This window comes from Triticum aestivum, chromosome 7A (genome assembly GCF_018294505.1).
Source record: "Triticum aestivum cultivar Chinese Spring chromosome 7A, IWGSC CS RefSeq v2.1, whole genome shotgun sequence".
Lineage (NCBI taxonomy): Eukaryota > Viridiplantae > Streptophyta > Magnoliopsida > Poales > Poaceae > Triticum > Triticum aestivum.
The window spans coordinates 16,018,565-16,042,377 of NC_057812.1; the positions used below are offsets into that span (position 1 = coordinate 16,018,565).

At 48.5% G+C, this 23,813-nt stretch overlaps 1 pseudogene; it reads right to left on the reverse strand.

The window, feature by feature from the left end:
- Window positions 1-15,569: 15,569 nt before the first annotated feature.
- LOC123155040 (receptor-like protein EIX1) lies at window positions 15,570-18,706 on the reverse strand (annotated as a pseudogene).
- Between the last annotated feature and the right edge of the window lie 5,107 nt (window positions 18,707-23,813).

The following is a 23,813-nucleotide window of genomic DNA, read 5'->3' on the forward strand; positions in this document are numbered from 1 at the left end:
GAGACGGCAGGCTGTCATTGGCAAGGTGGTGGAAGAAGGTCGTTGATGGGAGGGATGGTGCCGAGGTGCAGCGCTGGAATTCATCAAGATCGTCGTCCGGGGGAGTCAGATGAGTCAAGGAGTCGTGCAAGTTTGCACGGTCAGTCGTCGTTGCGTGTGTGAGTCATCGTCGTGTCCAAGTGCTCGTCTTGGTGATGATTCGTTGGAGTGAAAGCAATGTGCACGGTGTTCCGTGAGTTATGTCCATGTCCTCGTGGAGCGTCCTGGTTGCGGCCAGTGTGGATTCGGTGTGATGCCGAAGGCGGACGGTGGTAGGCAAAGCCATCGTAAAGCGAGGAGGTGTGCGAGCGGTGGAGAGTGGATCTACTGCAAGCAAGTACAAGAGGAGTATGGTGCGAACCGTGTGCAAGGTGACCGCCAAGCAATGCCGGTGGCACAACATAGCAGAGCAAGGAGGTGCGCTGCATGTTTCCAAGCGGGTCATACTTGATGTATAGACATGACAGGTTTAGTGAGTCGTTGATGTGGTAAGTTTGGATTAGGGAGAGAAGGTTAGAGTAATCTTGAGTTTGTAGTGCATGTACTAATTGTGCTAGGACGTGTAGTCCTTGGTCTTGGGCCAAGTACGTGTCAGGTCAGAGTCCAAGTAGTACACATGCTAGGTTGTTGTACGTGTCTAGTTGAGTTTGAGTCCTAGTAGTACTAGTAGGTCTTGTACGAATATATTTAGGTCTTTGGATTGCTTGGGTCGGTTGCTTATACTTGTATATAAGCACAACCAAGGCATCTGTCTATTGTACCGTGGCGAGAAAACACAAAATAAAAAGAGAAACAAAGGGCACGACAAGGGCCCTTGGCTATAAAAGTTTTTGTGCGCGCGTTCGTCGTACTGTGATGTGATCGATCCTGTGGGCGAGTTCCAACAATTGGTATCTAGAGCAAAGTTCAGGAGTCGAGTGCTTGCCCCGGGGTTGCGACCCGACTAGTGCCTCGGGGTGGGCCATGAGGTCGCTGGATGATGCGGCGAAGAGGAGGAACAATCGTTCGACGGAGCGACATGGAGGGAGACGGCAGGTTGTCATTGGCAAGGTGGTGGAAGGAGGTCGTTGATGGCAGGGATGGTGCCGAGGTGCAGCGCTGGAATTCATCAAGATCGTCGTCCGGTGGAGTCAGATGAGTCAAGGAGTCGTGCGAGTTTGCATGGTCAGTCGTCGTTGCGTGTGTGAGTCATCGTCGTGTCCAAGTGCTCGTCTTGGTGATGATTCGTTGGAGTGAAAGCAATGTGCACGGTGTTCCGTGAGTTATGTCCATGTCCTCGTGGAGCGTCCTGGTTGCGGCCAGTGTGAATTCGGTGTGATGCCGAAGGCGGATGGTGGTAGGCAAAGCCATCGTAAAGCGAGGAGGTGTGCGAGCGGTAGAGAGTGGATCTAGTGCAAGCAAGTACAAGAGGAGTATGGTGCGAACCGTGTGCAAGGTGACCGCCAAGCAATGCCGGTGGCACAACATAGCAGAGCAAGGAGGTGCGCTGCATGTTTCCAAGCGGGTCATACTTGATGTATAGACATGACAGGTTTAGTGAGTCGTTGATGTGGTAAGTTTGGATTAGGGAGAGAATGTTAGAGTAATCTTGAGTTTGTAGTGCATGTACTAATTGTGCTAGGACGTGTAGTCCTTGGTCTTGGGCCAAGTACGTGTCAGGTCAGAGTCCAAGTAGTACACATGCTAGGTTGTTGTACGTGTCTAGTTGAGTTTGAGTCCTAGTAGTACTAGTAGGTCTTGTACGAATATATTTAGGTCTTTGGATTGCTTGGGTCGGTTGCTTATACTTGTATATAAGCACATCCTAGGCATCTGTCTATTGTACCGTGGCGAGAAAACACAAAATAAGAAGAGAAACAATGGGCACGACAAGGGCCTTTGGCTATAAAAGTTTTTGTGCGCGCGTTCGTCGTACTGTAATGTGATCGATCCTGTGGGCGAGTTCCAACAATTGGTATCTAGAGCAAAGTTCAGGAGTCGAGTGCTTGCCCCGGGGTTGCGACCCGACTAGTGCCTCGGGGCGGGCCATGAGGTCGCTGGATGATGCGGCGAAGAGGAGGAACAATCGTTCGATGGAGCGACATGGAGGGAGACGGCAGGCTGTCATTGGCAAGGTGGTGGAAGGAGGTCGTTGATGGGAGGGATGATGCCGAGGTGCAGCGCTGGAATTCATCAAGATCGTCGTCCGGGGGAGTCAGATGAGTCAAGGAGTCGTGCGAGTTTGCACGGTCAGTCGTCGTTGCGTGTGTGAGTCATCGTCGTGTCCAAGTGCTCGTCTTGGTGATGATTCATTGGAGTGAAAGCAATGTGCACGGTGTTTCGTGAGTTATGTCCATGTCCTCGTGGAGCGTCCTGGCTGCGGCCAGTGTGGATTCGGTGTGATGCCGAAGGCGGACGGTGGTAGGCAAAGCCATCGTAAAGCGAGGAGGTGTGCGAGCGGTGGAGAGTGGATCTACTGCAAGCAAGTACAAGAGGAGTATGGTGCGAACCGTGTGCAAGGTGACCGCCAGGCAATGCCGGTGGCACAACATAGCAGAGCAAGGAGGTGCGCTGCATGTTTCCAAGCGGGTCATACTTGATGTATAGACATGACAGGTTTAGTGAGTCGTTGATGTGGTAAGTTTGGATTAGGGAGAGAATGTTAGAGTAATCTTGAGTTTGTAGTGCATGTACTAATTGTGCTAGGACGTGTAGTCCTTGGTCTTGAGCCAAGTACGTGTCAGGTCAGAGTCCAAGTAGTACACGTGCTAGGTTGTTGTACGTGTCTAGTTGAGTTTGAGTCCTAGTAGTACTAGTAGGTCTTCTACAAATATATTTAGGTCTTTGGATTGCTTGGGTCGGTTGCTTATACTTGTATATAAGCACAACCTAGGCGTCTGTCTATTGTACCGCGGCGGGAAAACACAAAATAAAAGGAGAAACAAAGGGCACGACAAGGGCCCTTGGCTATAAAAGTTTTTGTGCGCGCGTTCGTCGTACTGTGATGTGATCGATCCTGTGGGCGAGTTCCAACAATTGGTATCTAGAGCAAAGTTCAGGAGTCGAGTGCTTGCCCTGGGGTTGCGACCCGACTAGTGCCTCGGGGTGGGCCATGAGGTCGCTGGATGATGCGGCGAAGAGGAGGAACAATCGTTCGATGGAGCGACATGGAGGGAGACGGCAGGATGTCATTGGCAAGGTGGTGGAAGGAGGTCGTTGATGGGAGGGATGGTGCCGAGGTGCAGCGCTGGAATTCATCAAGATCGTCGTCCGGGGGAGTCAGATGAGTCAAGGAGTCGTGCGAGTTTGCACGGTCAGTCGTCGTTGCGTGTGTGAGTCATCGTCGTGTCCAAGTGCTCGTCTTGGTGATGATTTATTGGAGTGAAAGCAATGTGCACGGTGTTCCGTGAGTTATGTCCATGTCCTCGTGGAGCGTCCTGACTGCGGCCAGTGTGGATTCGGTGTGATGCCGAAGGCGGACGGTGGTAGGCAAAGCCATCGTAAAGCGAGGAGGTGTGCAAGCGGTGGAGAGTGGATCTAGTGCAAGCAAGTACAAGAGGAGTATGGTGCGAACCGTGTGCAAGGTGACCGCCAAGCAATGCCGGTGGCACAACATAGCAGAGCAAGGAGGTGCGCTGCATGTTTCCAAGCGGGTCATACTTGATGTATAGACATGACAGGTTTAGTGAGTCGTTGATGTGGTAAGTTTGGATTAGGGAGAGAATGTTAGAGTAATCTTGAGTTTGTAGTGCATGTACTAATTGTGCTAGGACGTGTAGTCCTTGGTCTTGGGCCAAGTACGTGTCAGGTCAGAGTCCAACTAGTACACATGCTAGGTTGTTGTACGTGTCTAGTTGAGTTTGAGTCCTAGTAGTACTAGTAGGTCTTGTACGAATATATTTAGGTCTTTGGATTGCTTGGGTCGGTTGCTTATACTTGTATATAAGCACAACCTAGGCATCTGTCTATTGTACCGTGGCGAGAAAACACAAAATAAAAAGAGAAACAAAGGGCACGACAAGGGCCCTTGGCTATAAAAGTTTTTGTGCGCGCGTTCGTCGTACTGTGATGTGATCGATCCTGTGGGCGAGTTCCATCAATTGGTATCTAGAGCAAAGATCAGGAGTCGAGTGCTTGCCCCGGGGTTGCGACCCGACTAGTGCCTCGGGGCGGGCCATGAGGTCGCTGGATGATGCGGCGAAGAGGAGGAACAATCGTTCGACGGAGCAACATGGAGGGAGACGGCAGGCTGTCATTGGCAAGGTGGTGGAAGGAGGTCGTTGATGGGAGGGATGGTGCCGAGGTGCAGCGCTGGAATTCATCAAGATCGTCGTCCGGGGGAGTCAGATGAGTCAAGGAGTCGTGCGAGTTTGCACGGTCAGTCGTCGTTGCGTGTGTGAGTCATCCTCGTGTCCAAGTGCTCGTCTCGGTGATGATTCGTTGGAGTGAAAGCAATGTGCACGGTGTTCCGTGAGTTATGTCCATGTCCTCGTGGAGCGTCCTGGTTGCGGCCAGTGTGGATCCGGTGTGATGCCGAAGGCGGACGGTGGTAGGCAAAGCCATCGTAAAGCGAGGAGGTGTGCGAGCGGTGGAGAGTGAATCTAGTGCAAGCAAGTACAAGAGGAGTATGGTGCGAACCGTGTGCAAGGTGACCGCCAAGCAATGTCGGTGGCACAACATAGCAGAGCAAGGAGGTGCGCTGCATGTTTCCAAGCGGGTCATACTTGATGTATAGACATGACAGGTTTAGTGAGTCGTTGATGTGGTAAGTTTGGATTAGGGAGAGAATGTTAGAGTAATCTTGAGTTTGTAGTGCATGTACTAATTGTGCTAGGACGTGTAGTCCTTGGTCTTGGGCCAAGTACGTGTCAGGTCAGAGTCCAACTAGTACACATGCTAGGTTGTTGTACGTGTCTAGTTGAGTTTGAGTCCTAGTAGTACTAGTAGGTCTTGTACGAATATATTTAGGTCTTTGGATTGCTTGGGTCGGTTGCTTATACTTGTATATAAGCACATCCTAGGCATCTGTCTATTGTACCGTGGCGAGAAAACACAAAATAAGAAGAGAAACAATGGGCACGACAAGGGCCTTTGGCTATAAAAGTTTTTGTGCGCGCGTTCGTCGTACTGTAATGTGATCGATCCTGTGGGCGAGTTCCAACAATTGGTATCTAGAGCAAAGTTCAGGAGTCGAGTGCTTGCCCCGGGGTTGCGACCCGACTAGTGCCTCGGGGCGGGCCATGAGGTCGCTGGATGATGCGGCGAAGAGGAGGAACAATCGTTCGATGGAGCGACATGGAGGGAGACGGCAGGCTGTCATTGGCAAGGTGGTGGAAGGAGGTCGTTGATGGGAGGGATGATGCCGAGGTGCAGCGCTGGAATTCATCAAGATCGTCGTCCGGGGGAGTCAGATGAGTCAAGGAGTCGTGCGAGTTTGCACGGTCAGTCGTCGTTGCGTGTGTGAGTCATCGTCGTGTCCAAGTGCTCGTCTTGGTGATGATTCATTGGAGTGAAAGCAATGTGCACGGTGTTTCGTGAGTTATGTCCATGTCCTCGTGGAGCGTCCTGGCTGCGGCCAGTGTGGATTCGGTGTGATGCCGAAGGCGGACGGTGGTAGGCAAAGCCATCGTAAAGCGAGGAGGTGTGCGAGCGGTGGAGAGTGGATCTACTGCAAGCAAGTACAAGAGGAGTATGGTGCGAACCGTGTGCAAGGTGACCGCCAGGCAATGCCGGTGGCACAACATAGCAGAGCAAGGAGGTGCGCTGCATGTTTCCAAGCGGGTCATACTTGATGTATAGACATGACAGGTTTAGTGAGTCGTTGATGTGGTAAGTTTGGATTAGGGAGAGAATGTTAGAGTAATCTTGAGTTTGTAGTGCATGTACTAATTGTGCTAGGACGTGTAGTCCTTGGTCTTGAGCCAAGTACGTGTCAGGTCAGAGTCCAAGTAGTACACGTGCTAGGTTGTTGTACGTGTCTAGTTGAGTTTGAGTCCTAGTAGTACTAGTAGGTCTTCTACAAATATATTTAGGTCTTTGGATTGCTTGGGTCGGTTGCTTATACTTGTATATAAGCACAACCTAGGCGTCTGTCTATTGTACCGCGGCGGGAAAACACAAAATAAAAGGAGAAACAAAGGGCACGACAAGGGCCCTTGGCTATAAAAGTTTTTGTGCGCGCGTTCGTCGTACTGTGATGTGATCGATCCTGTGGGCGAGTTCCAACAATTGGTATCTAGAGCAAAGTTCAGGAGTCGAGTGCTTGCCCTGGGGTTGCGACCCGACTAGTGCCTCGGGGTGGGCCATGAGGTCGCTGGATGATGCGGCGAAGAGGAGGAACAATCGTTCGATGGAGCGACATGGAGGGAGACGGCAGGTTGTCATTGGCAAGGTGGTGGAAGAAGGTCGTTGATGGGAGGGATGGTGCCGAGGTGCAGCGCTGGAATTCATCAAGATCGTCGTCCGGGGGAGTCAGATGAGTCAAGGAGTCGTGCGAGTTTGCACGGTCAGTCGTCGTTGCGTGTGTGAGTCATCGTCGTGTCCAAGTGCTCGTCTTGGTGATGATTTATTGGAGTGAAAGCAATGTGCACGGTGTTCCGTGAGTTATGTCCATGTCCTCGTGGAGCGTCCTGACTGCGGCCAGTGTGGATTCGGTGTGATGCCGAAGGCGGACGGTGGTAGGCAAAGCCATCGTAAAGCGAGGAGGTGTGCAAGCGGTGGAGAGTGGATCTAGTGCAAGCAAGTACAAGAGGAGTATGGTGCGAACCGTGTGCAAGGTGACCGCCAAGCAATGCCGGTGGCACAACATAGCAGAGCAAGGAGGTGCGCTGCATGTTTCCAAGCGGGTCATACTTGATGTATAGACATGACAGGTTTAGTGAGTCGTTGATGTGGTAAGTTTGGATTAGGGAGAGAATGTTAGAGTAATCTTGAGTTTGTAGTGCATGTACTAATTGTGCTAGGACGTGTAGTCCTTGGTCTTGGGCCAAGTACGTGTCAGGTCAGAGTCCAACTAGTACACATGCTAGGTTGTTGTACGTGTCTAGTTGAGTTTGAGTCCTAGTAGTACTAGTAGGTCTTGTACGAATATATTTAGGTCTTTGGATTGCTTGGGTCGGTTGCTTATACTTGTATATAAGCACAACCTAGGCATCTGTCTATTGTACCGTGGCGAGAAAACACAAAATAAAAAGAGAAACAAAGGGCACGACAAGGGCCCTTGGCTATAAAAGTTTTTGTGCGCGCGTTCGTCGTACTGTGATGTGATCGATCCTGTGGGCGAGTTCCATCAATTGGTATCTAGAGCAAAGATCAGGAGTCGAGTGCTTGCCCCGGGGTTGCGACCCGACTAGTGCCTCGGGGCGGGCCATGAGGTCGCTGGATGATGCGGCGAAGAGGAGGAACAATCGTTCGACGGAGCAACATGGAGGGAGACGGCAGGCTGTCATTGGCAAGGTGGTGGAAGGAGGTCGTTGATGGGAGGGATGGTGCCGAGGTGCAGCGCTGGAATTCATCAAGATCGTCGTCCGGGGGAGTCAGATGAGTCAAGGAGTCGTGCGAGTTTGCACGGTCAGTCGTCGTTGCGTGTGTGAGTCATCCTCGTGTCCAAGTGCTCGTCTCGGTGATGATTCGTTGGAGTGAAAGCAATGTGCACGGTGTTCCGTGAGTTATGTCCATGTCCTCGTGGAGCGTCCTGGTTGCGGCCAGTGTGGATCCGGTGTGATGCCGAAGGCGGACGGTGGTAGGCAAAGCCATCGTAAAGCGAGGAGGTGTGCGAGCGGTGGAGAGTGAATCTAGTGCAAGCAAGTACAAGAGGAGTATGGTGCGAACCGTGTGCAAGGTGACCGCCAAGCAATGTCGGTGGCACAACATAGCAGAGCAAGGAGGTGCGCTGCATGTTTCCAAGCGGGTCATACTTGATGTATAGACATGACAGGTTTAGTGAGTCGTTGATGTGGTAAGTTTGGATTAGGGAGAGAATGTTAGAGTAATCTTGAGTTTGTAGTGCATGTACTAATTGTGCTAGGACGTGTAGTCCTTGGTCTTGGGCCAAGTACGTGTCAGGTCAGAGTCCAAGTAGTACACATGCTAGGTTGTTGTACGTGTCTAGTTGAGTTTGAGTCCTAGTAGTACTAGTAGGTCTTGTACGAATATATTTAGGTCTTTGGATTGCTTGGGTCGGTTGCTTATACTTGTATATAAGCACAACCTAGGCATCTGTCTATTGTACCGTGGCGAGAAAACACAAAATAAAAAGAGAAACAAAGGGCACAACAAGGGCCCTTGGCTATAATAGTTTTTGTGCGCGCGTTCGTCGTACTGTGATGTGATCGATCCTGTGGGCGAGTTCCAACAATTGGTATCTAGAGCAAAGTTCAGGAGTCGAGTGCTTGCCCCGGGGTTGCGACCCGACTAGTGCCTCGGGGCGGGCCATGAGGTCGCTGGATGATGCGGCGAAGAGGAGGAACAATCGTTCGATGGAGCGACATGGAGGGAGACGGCAGGTTGTCATTGGCAAGGTGGTGGAAGGAGGTCGTTGATGGGAGGGATGGTGCCGAGGTGCAGCGCTGGAATTCATCAAGATCGTCGTCCGGGGGAGTCAGATGAGTCAAGGAGTCGTGCGAGTTTGCACGGTCAGTCGTCGTTGCGTGTGTGAGTCATCGTCGTGTCCAAGTGCTCGTCTTGGTGATGATTCATTGGAGTGAAAGCAATGTGCACGGTGTTCCGTGAGTTATGTCCATGTCCTCGTCGAGCGTCCTGACTGCGGCCAGTGTGGATTCGGTGTGATGCCGAAGGCGGACGGTGGTAGGCAAAGCCATCGTAAAGCGAGGAGGTGTGCGAGCGGTGGAGAGTGGATCTACTGCAAGCAAGTACAAGAGGAGTATGGTGCGAACCGTGTGCAAGGTGACCGCCAAGCAATGTCGGTGGCACAACATAGCAGAGCAAGGAGGTGCGCTGCATGTTTCCAAGCGGGTCATACTTGATGTATAGACATGACAGGTTTAGTGAGTCGTTGATGTGGTAAGTTTGGATTAGGGAGAGAATGTTAGAGTAATCTTGAGTTTGTAGTGCATGTACTAATTGTGCTAGGACGTGTAGTCCTTGGTCTTGGGCCAAGTACGTGTCAGGTCAGAGTCCAAGTAGTACACATGCTAGGTTGTTGTACGTGTCTAGTTGAGTTTGAGTCCTAGTAGTACTAGTAGGTCTTGTACGAATATATTTAGGTCTTTGGATTGCTTGGGTCGGTTTCTTATACTTGTATATAAGCACAACCTAGGCATCTGTCTATTGTACCGTGGCGAGAAAACACAAAATAAAAAGAGAAACAAAGGGCACGACAAGGGCCCTTGGCTATAAAAGTTTTTGTGCGCGCGTTCGTCGTACTGTGATGTGATCGATCCTGTGGGCGAGTTCCAACAATTGGTATCTAGAGCAAAGTTCAGGAGTCGAGTGCTTGCCCCGGGGTTGCGACCCGACTAGTGCCTCGGGGTGGGCCATGAGGTCGCTGGATGATGCGGCGAAGAGGAGGAACAATCGTTCGAACGGAGCGACATGGAGGGAGACGGCAGGCTATCATTGGCAAGGTGGTGGAAGGAGGTCGTTGATGGGAGGGATGGTGCCGAGGTGCAGCGCTGGAATTCATCAAGATCGTCGTCCGGGGGAGTCAGATGAGTCAAGGAGTCGTGCGAGTTTGCACGGTCAGTCGTCGTTGCGTGTGTGAGTCATCGTCGTGTCCAAGTGCTCGTCTTGGTGATGATTCATTGGAGTGAAAGCAATGTGCACGGTGTTCCGTGAGTTATGTCCATGTCCTCGTGGAGCGTCCTGACTGCGGCCAGTGTGGATTCGGTGTGATGCCGAAGGCGGACGGTGGTAGGCAAAGCCATCGTAAAGCGAGGAGGTGTGCGAGCGGTGGAGAGTGGATCTACTGCAAGCAAGTACAAGAGGAGTATGGTGCGAACCGTGTGCAAGGTGACCGCCAAGCAATGCCGGTGGCACAACATAGCAGAGCAAGGAGGTGCGCTGCATGTTTCCAAGCGGGTCATACTTGATGTATAGACATGACAGGTTTAGTGAGTCGTTGATGTGGTAAGTTTGGATTAGGGAGAGAATGTTAGAGTAATCTTGAGTTTGTAGTGCATGTACTAATTGTGCTAGGACGTGTAGTCCTTGGTCTTGGGCCAAGTACGTGTCAGGTCAGAGTCCAAGTAGTACACATGCTAGGTTGTTGTATGTGTCTAGTTGAGTTTGAGTCCTAGTAGTACTAGTAGGTCTTGTACGAATATATTTACGTCTTTGGATTGCTTGGGTCGGTTGCTTATACTTGTATATAAGCACAACCTAGGCATCTGTTTATTGTACCGTGGCGAGAAAACACAAAATAAAAAGAGAAACAAAGGGCACGACAAGGGCCCTTGGCTATAAAAGTTTTTGTGCGCGCGTTCGTCGTACTGTGATGTGATCGATCCTGTGGGCGAGTTCCAACAATTGGTATCTAGAGCAAAGTTCAGGAGTCGAGTGCTTGCCCCGGGGTTGCGACCCGACTAGTGCCTCGGGGCGGGCCATGAGGTCGCTGGATGATGCGGCGAAGAGGAGGAACAATCGTTCGACGGAGCGACATGGAGGGAGACGGCAGGCTGTCATTGGCAAGGTGGTGGAAGGAGGTCGTTGATGGGAGGGATGGTGCCGAGGTGCAGCGCTGGAATTCATCAAGATCTTCGTCCGGGGGAGTCAGATGAGTCAAGGAGTCGTGCGAGTTTGCACGGTCAGTCGTCGTTGCGTGTGTGAGTCATCGTCGTGTCCAAGTGCTTGTCTTGGTGATGATTCGTTGGAGTGAAAGCAATGTGCATGGTGTTCCGTGAGTTATGTCCATGTCCTCGTGGAGCGTCCTGGTTGCGGCCAGTGTGGATCCGGTGTGATGCCGAAGGCGGACGGTGGTAGGCAAAGCCATCGTAAAGCGAGGTGTGCGAGCGGTGGAGAGTGGATCTACTGCAAGCCAGTACAAGAGGAGTATGGTGCGAACCGTGTGCAAGGTGACCGCCAAGCAATGCCGGTGGCACAACATAGCAGAGCAAGGAGGTGCGCTGCATGTTTCCAAGCGGGTCATACTTGATGTATAGACATGACAGGTTTAGTGAGTCGTTGATGTGGTAAGTTTGGATTAAGGAGAGAATGTTAGAGTAATCTTGAGTTTGTAGTGCATGTACTAATTGTGCTAGGACGTGTAGTCCTTGGTCTTGGGCCAAGTACGTGTCAGGTCAGAGTCCAAGTAGTACACATGCTAGGTTGTTGTACGTGTCTAGTTGAGTTTGAGTCCTAGTAGTATTAGTAGGTCTTGTACGAATATATTTAGGTCTTTGGATTGCTTGGGTCGGTTGCTTATACTTGTATATAAGCACAACCTAGGCATCTGTCTATTGTACCGTGGCGAGAAAACACAAAATAAAAAGAGAAACAAAGGGCACGATAAGGGCCCTTGGCTATAAAAGTTTTTGTGCGCGCGTTCGTCGTACTGTGATGTGATCGATCCTGTGGGCGAGTTCCAACAATTGGTATCTAGAGAAAAGTTCAGGAGTCGAGTGCTTGCCCCGGGGTTGCGACCCGACTAGTGCCTCGGGGCGGGCCATGAGGTCGCTGGATGATGCGGCGAAGAGGAGGAACAATCGATCGTCGTTCGACGAAGCGACATGGAGGGAGACGGCAGGCTGTCATTGGCCAGGTGGTGGAAGGAGGTCGTTGATGGGAGGGATGGTGCCGAGGTGCAGCGCTGGAATTCATCAAGATCGTCATTCGGGGGAGTCAGATGAGTCAAGGAGTCGTGCGAGTTTGCACGGTCAGTCGTCGTTGCGTGTGTGAGTCATCGTCGTGTCCAAGTGCTCGTCTTGGTGATGATTCATTGGAGTGAAAGCAATGTGCACGGTGTTCCGTGAGTTATGTTCATGTCCTCGTGGAGCGTCCTGGCTGCGGCCAGTGTGGATTTGGTGTGATGCCAAAGGCGGACGGTGGTAGGCAAAGCCATCGTAAAGCGAGGAGGTGTGCGAGCGGTGGAGAGTGGATCTACTGCAAGCAAGTACAAGAGGAGTATGGTGCGAACCGTGTGAAAGGTGACCGCCAAGCAATGCCGGTGGCACAACATAGCAGAGCAAGGAGGTGCGCTGCATGTTTCCAAGCGGGTCATACTTGATGTATAGACATGACAGGTTTAGTGAGTCGTTGATGTGGTAAGTTCGGATTAGGGAGAGAATGTTAGAGTAATCTTGAGTTTGTAGTGCATGTACTAATCGTGCTAGGACGTGTAGTCCTTGGTCTTGGGCCAAGTATGTGTCAGGTCAGAGTCCAAGTAGTACACGTGCTAGGTTGTTGTACGTGTCTAGTTGAGTTTGAGTCCTAGTAGTACTAGTAGGTCTTGTACGAATATATTTAGGTCTTTGGATTGCTTGGGTCGGTTGCTTATACTTGTATATAAGCACAACCTAGGCGTCTGTCTATTGTACCGTGGCGAGAAAACACAAAATAAAAAGAGAAACAAAGGGCACGATAAGGGCCCTTGGCTATAAAAGTTTTTGTGCGCGCGTTCGTCGTACTGTGATGTGATCGATCCTGTGGGCGAGTTCCAACAATTGGTATCTAGAGCAAAGTTCAGGAGTCGAGTGCTTGCCCCGGGGTTGCGACCCGACTAGTGCCTCGGGGCGGGCCATGAGGTCGCTGGATGATGCGGCGAAGAGGAGGAACAATCGTTCGACGGAGCGACATGGAGGGAGACGGCAGGCTGTCATTGGCAAGGTGGTGGAAGGAGGTCGTTGATGGGAGGGATGATGCCGAGGTGCAGCGCTGGAATTCATCAAGATCGTCGTCCGGGGGAGTCAGATGAGTCAAGGAGTCGTGCGAGTTTGCATGGTCAGTCGTCGTTGCGTGTGTGAGTCATCGTCGTGTCCAAGTGCTCATCTTGGTGATGATTCGTTGGAGTGAAAGCAATGTGCACGGTGTTCCGTGAGTTATGTCCATGTCCTCGTGGAGTGTCCTGGTTGCGGCCAGTGTGGATTCGGTGTGATGTCGAAGGCGGACGGTGGTAGGCAAAGCCATCGTAAAGCGAGGAGGTGCGCGAGCGGTGGAGAGTGGATCTACTGCAAGCAAGTACAAGAGGAGTATGGTGCGAACCGTGTGTAAGGTGACCGCCAAGCAATGCCGGTGGCACAACATAGCAGAGCAAGGAGGTGCGCTGTATGTTTCCAAGCGGGTCATACTTGATGTATAGACATGACAGGTTTAGTGAGTCGTTGATGTGGTAAGTTTGGATTAGGGAGAGAATGTTAGAGTAATCTTGAGTTTGTAGTGCATGTACTAATTGTGCTAGGAGGTGTAGTCCTTGGTCTTGGGCCAAGTACGTGTCAGGTCAGAGTCCAAGTAGTACACATGCTAGGTTGTTGTACGTGTCTAGTTGAGTTTGAGTCCTAGTAGTACTAGTAGGTCTTGTACGAATATATTTAGGTCTTTGGATTGCTTGGGTCGGTTACTTATATTTGTATATAAGCACAACCTAGGCATCTGTTAATTGTACCGTGGCGAGAAAACACAAAATAAAAAGAGAAACAAAGGGCACGACAAGGGCCCTTGGCTATAAAAGTTTTTGTGCGCGCGTTCGTCGTACTGTGATGTGATCGATCCTGTGGGCGAGTTCCAACAATTGGTATCTAGAGCAAAGTTCAGGAGTCGAGTGCTTGCCCCGGGGTTGCGACCCGACTAGTGCCTCGGGGCGGGCCATGAGGTCGCTGGATGATGCGGCGAAGAGGAGGAACAATCGTTCAACGGAGCGACATGGAGGGAGACGGCAGGCTGTCATTGGCAAGGTGGTGGAAGGAGGTCGTTGATGGGAGGGATGGTGCCGAGGTGCAGCGCTGGAATTCATCAAGATCGTCGTCCGGGGGAGTCAGATGAGTCAAGGAGTCGTGCGAGTTTGCACGGTCAGTCGTCGTTGCGTGTGTGAGTCATCGTCGTGTCCAAGTGCTTGTCTTGGTGATGATTCGTTGCAGTGAAAGCAATGTGCATGGTGTTCCGTGAGTTATGTCCATGTCTTCGTGGAGCGTCCTGGTTGCGGCCAGTGTGGATCCGGTGTGATGCCGAAGGCGGACGGTGGTAGGAAAAGCCATCGTAAAGCGAGGTGTGCGAGCGGTGGAGAGTGGATCTACTGCAAGCAAGTACAAGAGGAGTATGGTGCGAACCGTGTGCAAGGTGACCGCCAAGCAATGCCGGTGGCACAACATAGCAGAGCAAGGAGGTGCGCTGCATGTTTCCAAGCGGGTCATACTTGATGTATAGACATGACAGGTTTAGTGAGTCGTTGATGTGGTAAGTTTGGATTAAGGAGAGAATGTTAGAGTAATCTTAAGTTTGTAGTGCATGTACTAATTGTGCTAGGACGTGTAGTTCTTGGTCTTGGGCCTAGTACGTGTCAGGTCACAGTCCAAGTAGTACACGTGCTAGGTTGTTGTACGTGTCTAGTTGAGTTTGAGTCCTAGTAGTATTAGTAGGTCTTGTACGAATATATTTAGGTCTTTAGATTGCTTGGGTCGGTTGGGTATACTTGTATATAAGCACAACCTAGGCGTCTGTCTATTGTACTGTGGCGAGAAAACACAAAATAAAAAGAGAAACAAATGACACGATAAGGGCTCTTGGCTATAAAAGTTTTTGTGCGCACGTTCGTCGTACTGTGATATGATCGATCCTGTAGGCGAGTTCCAACACGGGTGTACAGCCAGTCACATACTCACATTTATAGGCAGATCATTTCACTCCTGTCACTTGAAGAACAGAAGAAAACATTATTGAGCAACTGTGTGACGTGTGAACGAAAGGAATCTGTTCAATGGTGCAGTAGGTCTCGAGCGCTACAGAAATGCCTAAATGCTGAGTTAAAATACATGATAAATTGCTCGAAGGCTGAACATTGACAGTGACTAGCAAGCAACGAGAGTGCATGTAAATTACAAATCAGACCGATGCTTCCTGAACTCAACCAAATCAAATCTATGCTGCCAACCTTTTTCAATAGACTCAGCAACCAACACCCAGCGTCAGGTCCAGTTCGATTCCCACAACACTAAGCATTTCGTTTGAGGAGACTACGCACTCTAGACTCATCATCCATGCCGACTTGATACAGAAAGGACCTACGACCACGGAATCATCATGCTAGGGATTCAGCTCGATGGGGGGAAGGCCTACACGATGGCATACCTCTTGGCGGATTATGAGCGGCAGCAGCAGCGGCATTTGGCAACCATCATGTGCTAGGAATGCGTTAGGCATATAGTGGTCAGCATTCAGCAGAGGAAAGGCACAAACCATGGACAGCAGCTGTTGCTTCTCATCTCAATCATATTAGAATGTCGTATCAGGGGATGTCTGCTTCTAGAATTGATTTGATTTGCATACTCAACACGTATCCCAAGGAACATTTCATCAATTTGAATATATAACAAATCAACAGTACTACAGGCCAAGAATCAATTCTCGACTTAAAAATAGCAGAAGGAAAATACAATATATGGCAGATGGTTTACAATACGTGGCACTAGATTACATTACATATGGAGAACACAACAGTGGTACATGTCAGTTCATACAATATACTTTTGTCACAACACCCCTGGATATAGAGAGCCATCCGTAAAAAGGAAAGTTATGGATCGAACGCATACATGACTATTATCATCCATAACATATAACAATACTTAAGTTTTACCAAGTTTCCTCTTCAGATTGGCCCATCTCAGTACCACTGCCAAATAAATCCTGTCCTGCAGCCCTTCGATAAATCTGAAATAAACAGTTCTCCATCTTTTTTTAAACAGCATCACACAGAAGACCACCCAAAGGCCAAGGACATACCCAACAGCCAAACCAAGGTAAAGGGATATATCCTCCGATCCATCTCCATGATCTACATGTGTAGGTCGACTTGAACTATTTCCTGTACAGTTGTTCGTCAAGGGGTAACCACATAAACCAATGTTCCCAATGTAGTCAGATGCGTCAAAAGTCTGGAGTTGATTTCCAGTTGGTATCTTTCCGGAAAGATTGTTGTATGACAGGTTCATATGGCTCAAAGAGGTAAGAGCAGTCATGCTTGAAGGGATCTCTCGTGAAAGTTCATTGTTTGACAGGTCAAGAGATTCCAATTGCTTGAGCTCACCAATTTTTTCTGGGATTGCACCACTTAAGTTGTTCAATGACAAGTTCAGACTTCTTAATCCAACGAGACCACCAATATCAGGGATCACTCCGGTTAAACTGTTACATGACAAATCAAGAACCACCATGTCTGAGATATAGAAAAATACAAGTTGTTGCCCTTTTGTAAGAACAGATAATGTTTCCCCGAAAGAAATAGAGAGATATACTGAGTTGTACAGATGAGCCCCTTGTTTATTACTGAAGGCATAATAAAGAACATCACTATGTCCAGAAGTGCGGGCCATTGCACTCAAGTTAACTAATGAGTTCGGCATGCTTCCTGAGAAGTTGTTGTGTGCAAGATCTAAAAACTGTAGCTCTCGAATCTTTCCAATTTCAATGGGAATCTGGCCAGAAAACATATTGTACCGCAGACGTAACATTGCTAAGTACGGTAACTTCACCCCCATCCAGACAGGTAGGTCTCCGGAGAATATGTTATATGAAAGATCAACAAAAATAAGGTTGGGGCAGCTTTGAAAGACTCTTGGGAACTCTCCTGAGAGGTTGTTGGTATGCAAATTTACCACATTAAGATTATGCATGGGTGGGTTAGAATCCTCTTCGCAGCTTGGAACTTCTCCTGTCAGCTTGTTCCCTCTAGCAGAGCCAACTGTGTCAATGAGCATAACGAAGATGGAACGGGGCCTGATATTGAATTGTTATAAATACTAAGATACTGCAACAACGGGGCTCCGAAATCTGATGGCAACGACCCCGATAAAGAGTTTACTGACAAGTACATGCCTTTAATATTTCTTGGGAATTTTGGAACTGTGCCAGTAAATCTGTTGTTGGACAGAGCCATTGTTTCTGCTGCCATAAATTCCAGTGTTGTTGGTAGTGCGCCGGTTATCTGATTTTTGGATAGATCCACAACTTCTGCCCTTGAAAAGGCAACCCAAAACCAATCTGGGATTGTAGTTATGGTTGTATTTGCAATCAATAGGATCCCAAGGCTTGTCTGTGATCTAAGCCATGACGGGAATGCTGGTCCTAGCTGCAAACCCTCTAAGGTAACTACTTGTAGTTTGAATGGAGGAACCCAATTCGGACTGACCTTGATCTGAAGATGTGTGTGGCCCAAACTTAAGAGCTTCAAATTTGTAAGGCTTCTTAGGTGATCTTCAGTGACTACGCCATGTAGCTCGTTTCTTTCTAAGTCCAAAATAAGCAACTCGGTGAGTGACCATATCCATTTGGGTATAGGGCCTGTAAGCTTATTTTGAGGTAGGGCCAAGCAGGTCAGGTTTGTAATAGGCCCTGGACTACTGGGCATGGCCCCACCTAGCATATTATCTCCCAAGTCCAACACTTGCATCTTGTTCAAAGTACAGTTTGGTAACCGCTCCATCAACTCTGAGATATCCCCTGAGGTGTTGCTGCCTGACAATTCTAGTATCTTCAGGTTGCATAGATTTTTGAAATTTGATGGTATCATATTGGACATAAGATTATTCCCCCCGAAATAAACTTCCTCGAGAGAGGCCATATTACCAATATATTCAGGAATACGACCATAGAAGTGACAACGAAACAAGTTCAGAGAAGTGAGGGACGTTGAGTTCCAAAACCAGTGTGGAGCAATGGTGGTGTTAAAGTAGTTCTGTGAAATGTCAAGCACCTCGAGTGCCGTAAGATTGGATTGACCAAGGGCAGAAACTGTGCTTCTTAGGCCTGTGTACTTTAGGTAAAGCTTGCTAAGATTTGGAATCCTGTTAATTTCATGGACCCAGTCTAGTGCAGTGGTAAGGTTAATATAGCTCAAGTCGAGGTGCTTCAGTGATGACAGGTGTGATAACCACCGAAGATCACTTGAGTACAATATGTTATAACTTGGGAGTTTGAGATCCAGGTAGGCAAGCTTGGAGAGGTTCCCAATCTGCGGGGGTACTCTCCCATAGAACGAGCTATATGAAAGGTTTAGATATCTAAGGCTCGGAAAAGAACCAATGAACTCCGGTATCTCAGACCAGTTGAAGCTATTGCAGCTCAAGTCTAGATACCTCAGTTGCTGTAAAGTAACCAAGGAGTGGCTTATCGCACCTCTATACGTAGAGTATCTGAGGCAGTCTTGAGCACTTCCACGAAGATTGAGCTTGACGACATGGCCGGTTTTGTAGCTGCACCTGACGCCTTTCCAGGTGCAGCATTCTTCACCTTGCCATGACGAGAGGTTGACACTGGGCTCCCAGAGGCTGTCCTTGATGGAGAGAAGCGCGTCCCTCTCGTACGTGACACAACTCCCATTTGAAGCTGGTTCATGGAGGGGAGAGGCTGTGGCTGGTGGTGGTAAGGAGAGGAGCAGGCACAACAAAGCTATCAGAGTTCCTTGGACAAGAATCCTGAGCTCAGACATATTTCAGTGTGGGTTTTCTCTTACAGGTATTTGGGTATGAAGGTATGCATGCTTGTGAACTCCGGTCTGGATCTTATTCTATAGTGGATCTGTCCTTGCGTTCAGAGGACAAGTCACCGGTGGAGGGAAGACTGACTAGGACCATTGATGTGATTTATGTCTTATGCTTGCAGAAACCTAACACATACGGCAACCGCAAGGCACGGTACATACCAGGATGTCCTTCTCATCTACTCCCTCCGTTCGAAATTACTTGTCGCAGAAATGGATGTATCTAGACGTATTTTAGTTCTAGATACATCCACTTTCGAGACAAGTAATTCCGAACGGAGGGAGTAGATAGCAGAATGTTCTTCACATCTAGATACCAGGATATGTGGTTTCCCTTCCACTGATGGGACTGTGGCCTATGACCTATCACACAGGGCATCAGTTACCTAGTCTTTGCTTCGGTTACCTATCACACAGGGCATCAGTCACCTGTAGGGGTCAAGGATGGATGGTTACAAAACTGCAAGGCCAATACGGTTGGCGATTGTGATACATAAAATTCAGAAAAGAAGCATTAATAGAAGTTTTACTCGGCAAGACGACTTGAATATACAATGTGTACTACTTCTATTTTTATTTTTATCTTTGCAAGCTCAAGTGCTTAACTAAATCGGTTTGACTGGCACCGTAACACACACGGCAACCGCATGGCACGGTAGGTCATATGCTCATCATCTAGAAATAGCAGGATGTGTAGTTCCAGTGATGCGATTACGACGCATAACGTTCCAAGGCATGGTATAAGGATTGAATTATAATGGGACAAACAAAGATATATAGCAGGAATTGTGATAGCCAGTCCAGTCTCTGCTTTCAGTTACCTATCACACATGGCATCAGGCACCTGTAGATGTATCAGGCTAGTCTAGTTTTTGCTTCAGCTACATATCACAAGCCATCAGTACACTCCAGAGTATCAATTCCCACATCGGAGTCTCACTTTTAACCAAGGTTTTGGATCCCAAGCGAACCATTTTTTCTCGAGGGACACCGAAATTCACGGTTCCCACAGTAACCACGAAATACCGAAAAAAATTCGGACGAAATTTAAAATTAAATTTGAATTCAAAATTTCAAAGTTGATATAGATAATGTTTTAACTCTTTGAGGTCACAGCCTTTGTTCTAGCGCAGTGGCTGAACACACGCGCCCACCGATGCCGCTTGGATCTTGGTCAGAGATGTAGAGTTCGACTTCCAGCTGCTCCAGAATTTTTCAACTCTGTTAGTTAACTTTCGCATTCTAAAAAAGAAAGAAAAACTGTAGAAGGTAAGACTCGAACCAGCGACCTGCAGGTACATAAAGCAAGTCTTTGCCACTACACCATTGTGAGCGATGTTGCCAATTTAACAGCAGAGTGACCATTTGAATTCAAATTTCAAAAAAATTCGAATTTTTTAGTTCGGTATGAGTGTTTTCCGTGGGGTAGCAGTAAACGCGGTAACCGCTCGGGATCCCGAAATTTCGAGCGGTACCCAAAACAATGCTTTTAACTCGTACAGAACAAGAAGAGGTGCTTACTGTTTTAACTCGTACAGCATTCAGAAGGGGAGGAAATTCATCCTGTCCGGTTTCTGCACTTCATTTCCAGATCGTGCCAGTGAAAACAAAAGATCATCTAGTTCTTTCTCAACAGATTTTCAGTCATACCGTCACTACCAACCCTTCGATCGAGCAAGTGGGAACAGTAAACATGATACTGAACTAAAGAGTAAGCCTCCGCCGCCGCCATTGCTCTTCTGCTGCCGCCTGTAGGTTCACTTCATCTCATCTCCTGTCGCACTTGGACTTCTTTGTCTGCTAGGCCGGCGCGTTTAGAAGCGCAATATGGTATCTGGAGGGGAAAGAAACTGGGCCCAGATAATCCATGCAAATGACAATAATATCTTTTTGCATATAGGAAAATTTTCATAGGAGTAGTACATTTTTTTTGCGCGAGTTTTTCCTTTTTTTTTTGCAAAACTTTTTCATAGTACATTTACATATCTGTATGTGAATTTTTTTATTTCACAATATACTCTGTATTATTTTATAGACTTGTCTTTTACAATACTTTGTAAAATTTTTTTGAACGAAAACATTGTTCTAAAGAAGAAACAGACTAATAGCTCATTTCATAGTTGGCCCCTTTAGGAAGGCTTCAAGAGCTTTGAATCGAAATCCTACATAATATACTCTATCCCCTCATGGTTTTGTAAAGTAAACTCTATTAAAAGTAGACCAAGTATATGGGTTCGAATACTTTTGAAGTAAATGATTCAACTTTATTTAAACAAGATAAAGTATATGAGTTCAAACAAAAATGGAACACGAAAAGGTCATTTAGAACTTACATCAAAGTCTTTTGCAATCCTCAACGATAGGTCCACCTCTTGCATGATGAATTTTATACATACATCCCTGAAAGAACTCCAAAGACCAGACATGAAAAAAGCTTGACTAACATCAAATTAAGATTTAACAGAGCGCCGTAAGAGCAACTCTAGCAGATATGCAAAAACTGTCCGTCCGCTATAATAACCGCTGATATATAGGATGGGAACGATTTTTCTGCCTAGAACAGATCTGGTATATTCGGCCGTCCGCTAAATTTGTTTGTGGGATCCTGCAAATTCCGTCCCGCGTCTGCCATATCTACGGTCCCCGCCCCCTCTTTTCATTGGTTCCCCTATCTTGCCCACTCGAGCGCGTGAAGGACATTTCAGCCCAAACCCTCGAAGCCGCCGCCGCATCTCCCTACTGTCAGTTGCTGCCCCCGGTGGAATCTTCTCCTCTAATTCTGGAGATCGGTGTGCCGATTTCTCCCCGCGGGTGAGTGGCCGGCGCCAACGCCATGGATCCGCCCGTAGCTTGCCGCGCGGCGACATAGCGGGCGGATCTGCTTGGTCCGGACACTAGCGAGCCTCGCAGTCGACTGTCACTACTAGGAAATACCTTATAGATAGATGCTTAGCACTAGCGCAGGGTATAAACCCCGTGCTGCTACTAATTATTAGTAGCGACGGTTGAAAACCCACGCTACTACTAAGTTGATAGTAGTAGCGCCGGGTATAAACCCCACGCTACTACTAAGTGGTCTCCACCGTGCCCCCTGGGACAGGCCGTAGTAGTAGCGCAAGGTATAAACCCAGTGCTACTACTATCGACCCACCAACACATGTATACACATAGCGCGCGGAGGCCCAAACCCAAACCCGAACTCTATCGATTGCCCTTCTCCCTCCCACCCGCGATGCCCTTCCTCACCCACGCCACTGCCGACCTTGCACCTCGACGTCTCCCCCAAATCCGGAGACCTCCTCTCCCACCGCAGCCCCCTACTCTGCCACTCCTTCCTCCTCCTTCTCCACTGCTGGAAGGAGATGGCAATCTAGCAGAGCATCGTCCATGGCGATGGCCAGATCTGCCATGGACGCAAGCACTTGCAGTTCCTCGTGGGACAGGGCCTCGTGAGGACATGAGGTCCCGGGAAAAGCAGTAGTAGGTCACCGGGCATCGGCTCCAACTCCGGCGGCCACCAATGAGTTGCTCCACCTACTCCTCTCTATCGCTCTCTTCCTCTTCTAATCCTTTTCTCTTTTTTTGTAGAAGCAGCAGAGGAGAGGTGTGGAGAAGAGTTAATGGGGAAGCACCATCACCATGGACGACTCCATCCCCTCCAAGACCAGCATCAGGCATGGACGGAGAGGACAATGACGCTGATGGAATTTATTTTTTTAATTCCTAATTAGTTAGCAGTAGCAAGGGGTCTAGACCTACCTGCGCTACTACTACAAGTTAGCTGTAGCGCCCTAGCAGTTGCGTGGGCACCCATGCTACTACTAGTCCTTTACCCCGCGCTACTACTACAAGTTAGCTGTAGCGCCCTAGCAGTTGCGTGGGCACCCGTGCTACTACTAGTCCTTTACCCCGCGCTACTACTAGGTTTTTTTCTAGTAGTGTGTGGTGCAGCAGGGGCTCTTTGGCGCCACGGATTTCGGCCATGGTGACAAAGAGCTTGCCGATTTGCTTCGGTCGGTGGCGGAGAAGAAAGAGGCGGCTAACTTCCTTCTGGCCGGCGGAATTGCTTCCGGGGAACGTAATTTCTGGCCAAATTGTTGTTTTAGTCTTAGGTGCGGCGGTACTTTAAAAAAAATCTTAGGAGTGTATTTATGTTTTAAATGGATGATTGAGTCTTCGTCGGATGATTCCGACAGAGAGGAGATGATTTTGGACGACAATGTGGACCAGCTAGTGTTGTTGCATCTTATCGACAAATTTTAAGCCGGCCTGAAGAGAAAGCTCCGTGGATCAATGGTTGGCTAGTTTTGAACAATTTTTTCCTTCGGACCATTTGTTGTTGTATTATTTATTCGAATTAAAACAATTTTTGTAATGAATGCAATTATTATATTGTGATTTGCATTTCGAGCCATTTATAAGTTTGATTTAAATTGTGATTATATCAAGTTTATATTATTGAAAATCATGAATTTGCAAAGTTCCTGAAAATTTGCGGTACCGCATGGCCTCCGGCATGGAACAGATCTTGTAAACTCGTCCCGCAAAATTTTGCGAGACGAGTTTACGGGATCTGTTCCGCCGGAGGCCTCGTAGCACCACAATTTTTTTATAGGTGGCCCTTATATCAAATTTGCGGGACGTGGTTTTAGTGGATCTGATAGAGTTTCTCTAAACCATCCACCTCAACAGGTGAGAACCTATGATTGAGGAATGAACTATGATAGGCAGCTTGCCGAAATGTTGCTTCATCGTCATATTGTAAGGGAAGAAAACTGGGAGCTCAAAAAAACGAAACGAGAGATGAAGTGACAACAACAAGCTTATAACACCATTGTCCTAACCACCGTCAAGACAAAGTTAAAGTACCTGTACAATGATATGTGAGATCATGAATCGTCAATCCGTGTGACCTAAACTCCACATGTTCGCTTGTGCAGGGCGTAGATCCATGACAACCAATGAGGATGGAACGTGGGACTGCTATTTTTTGCGTGACACTGCCGCTGAGGACACCAAACCAGACACGGTTAATCATCAAACTAGAATTCGAATGTTGATATGTGGTTCACTGCCTGTGATAGCCGAAAAAGGCATGCGGGGGGCTGGTTCACTTGTTCCTTCTCCCGATGTGATATGTTGCCTGCATGCT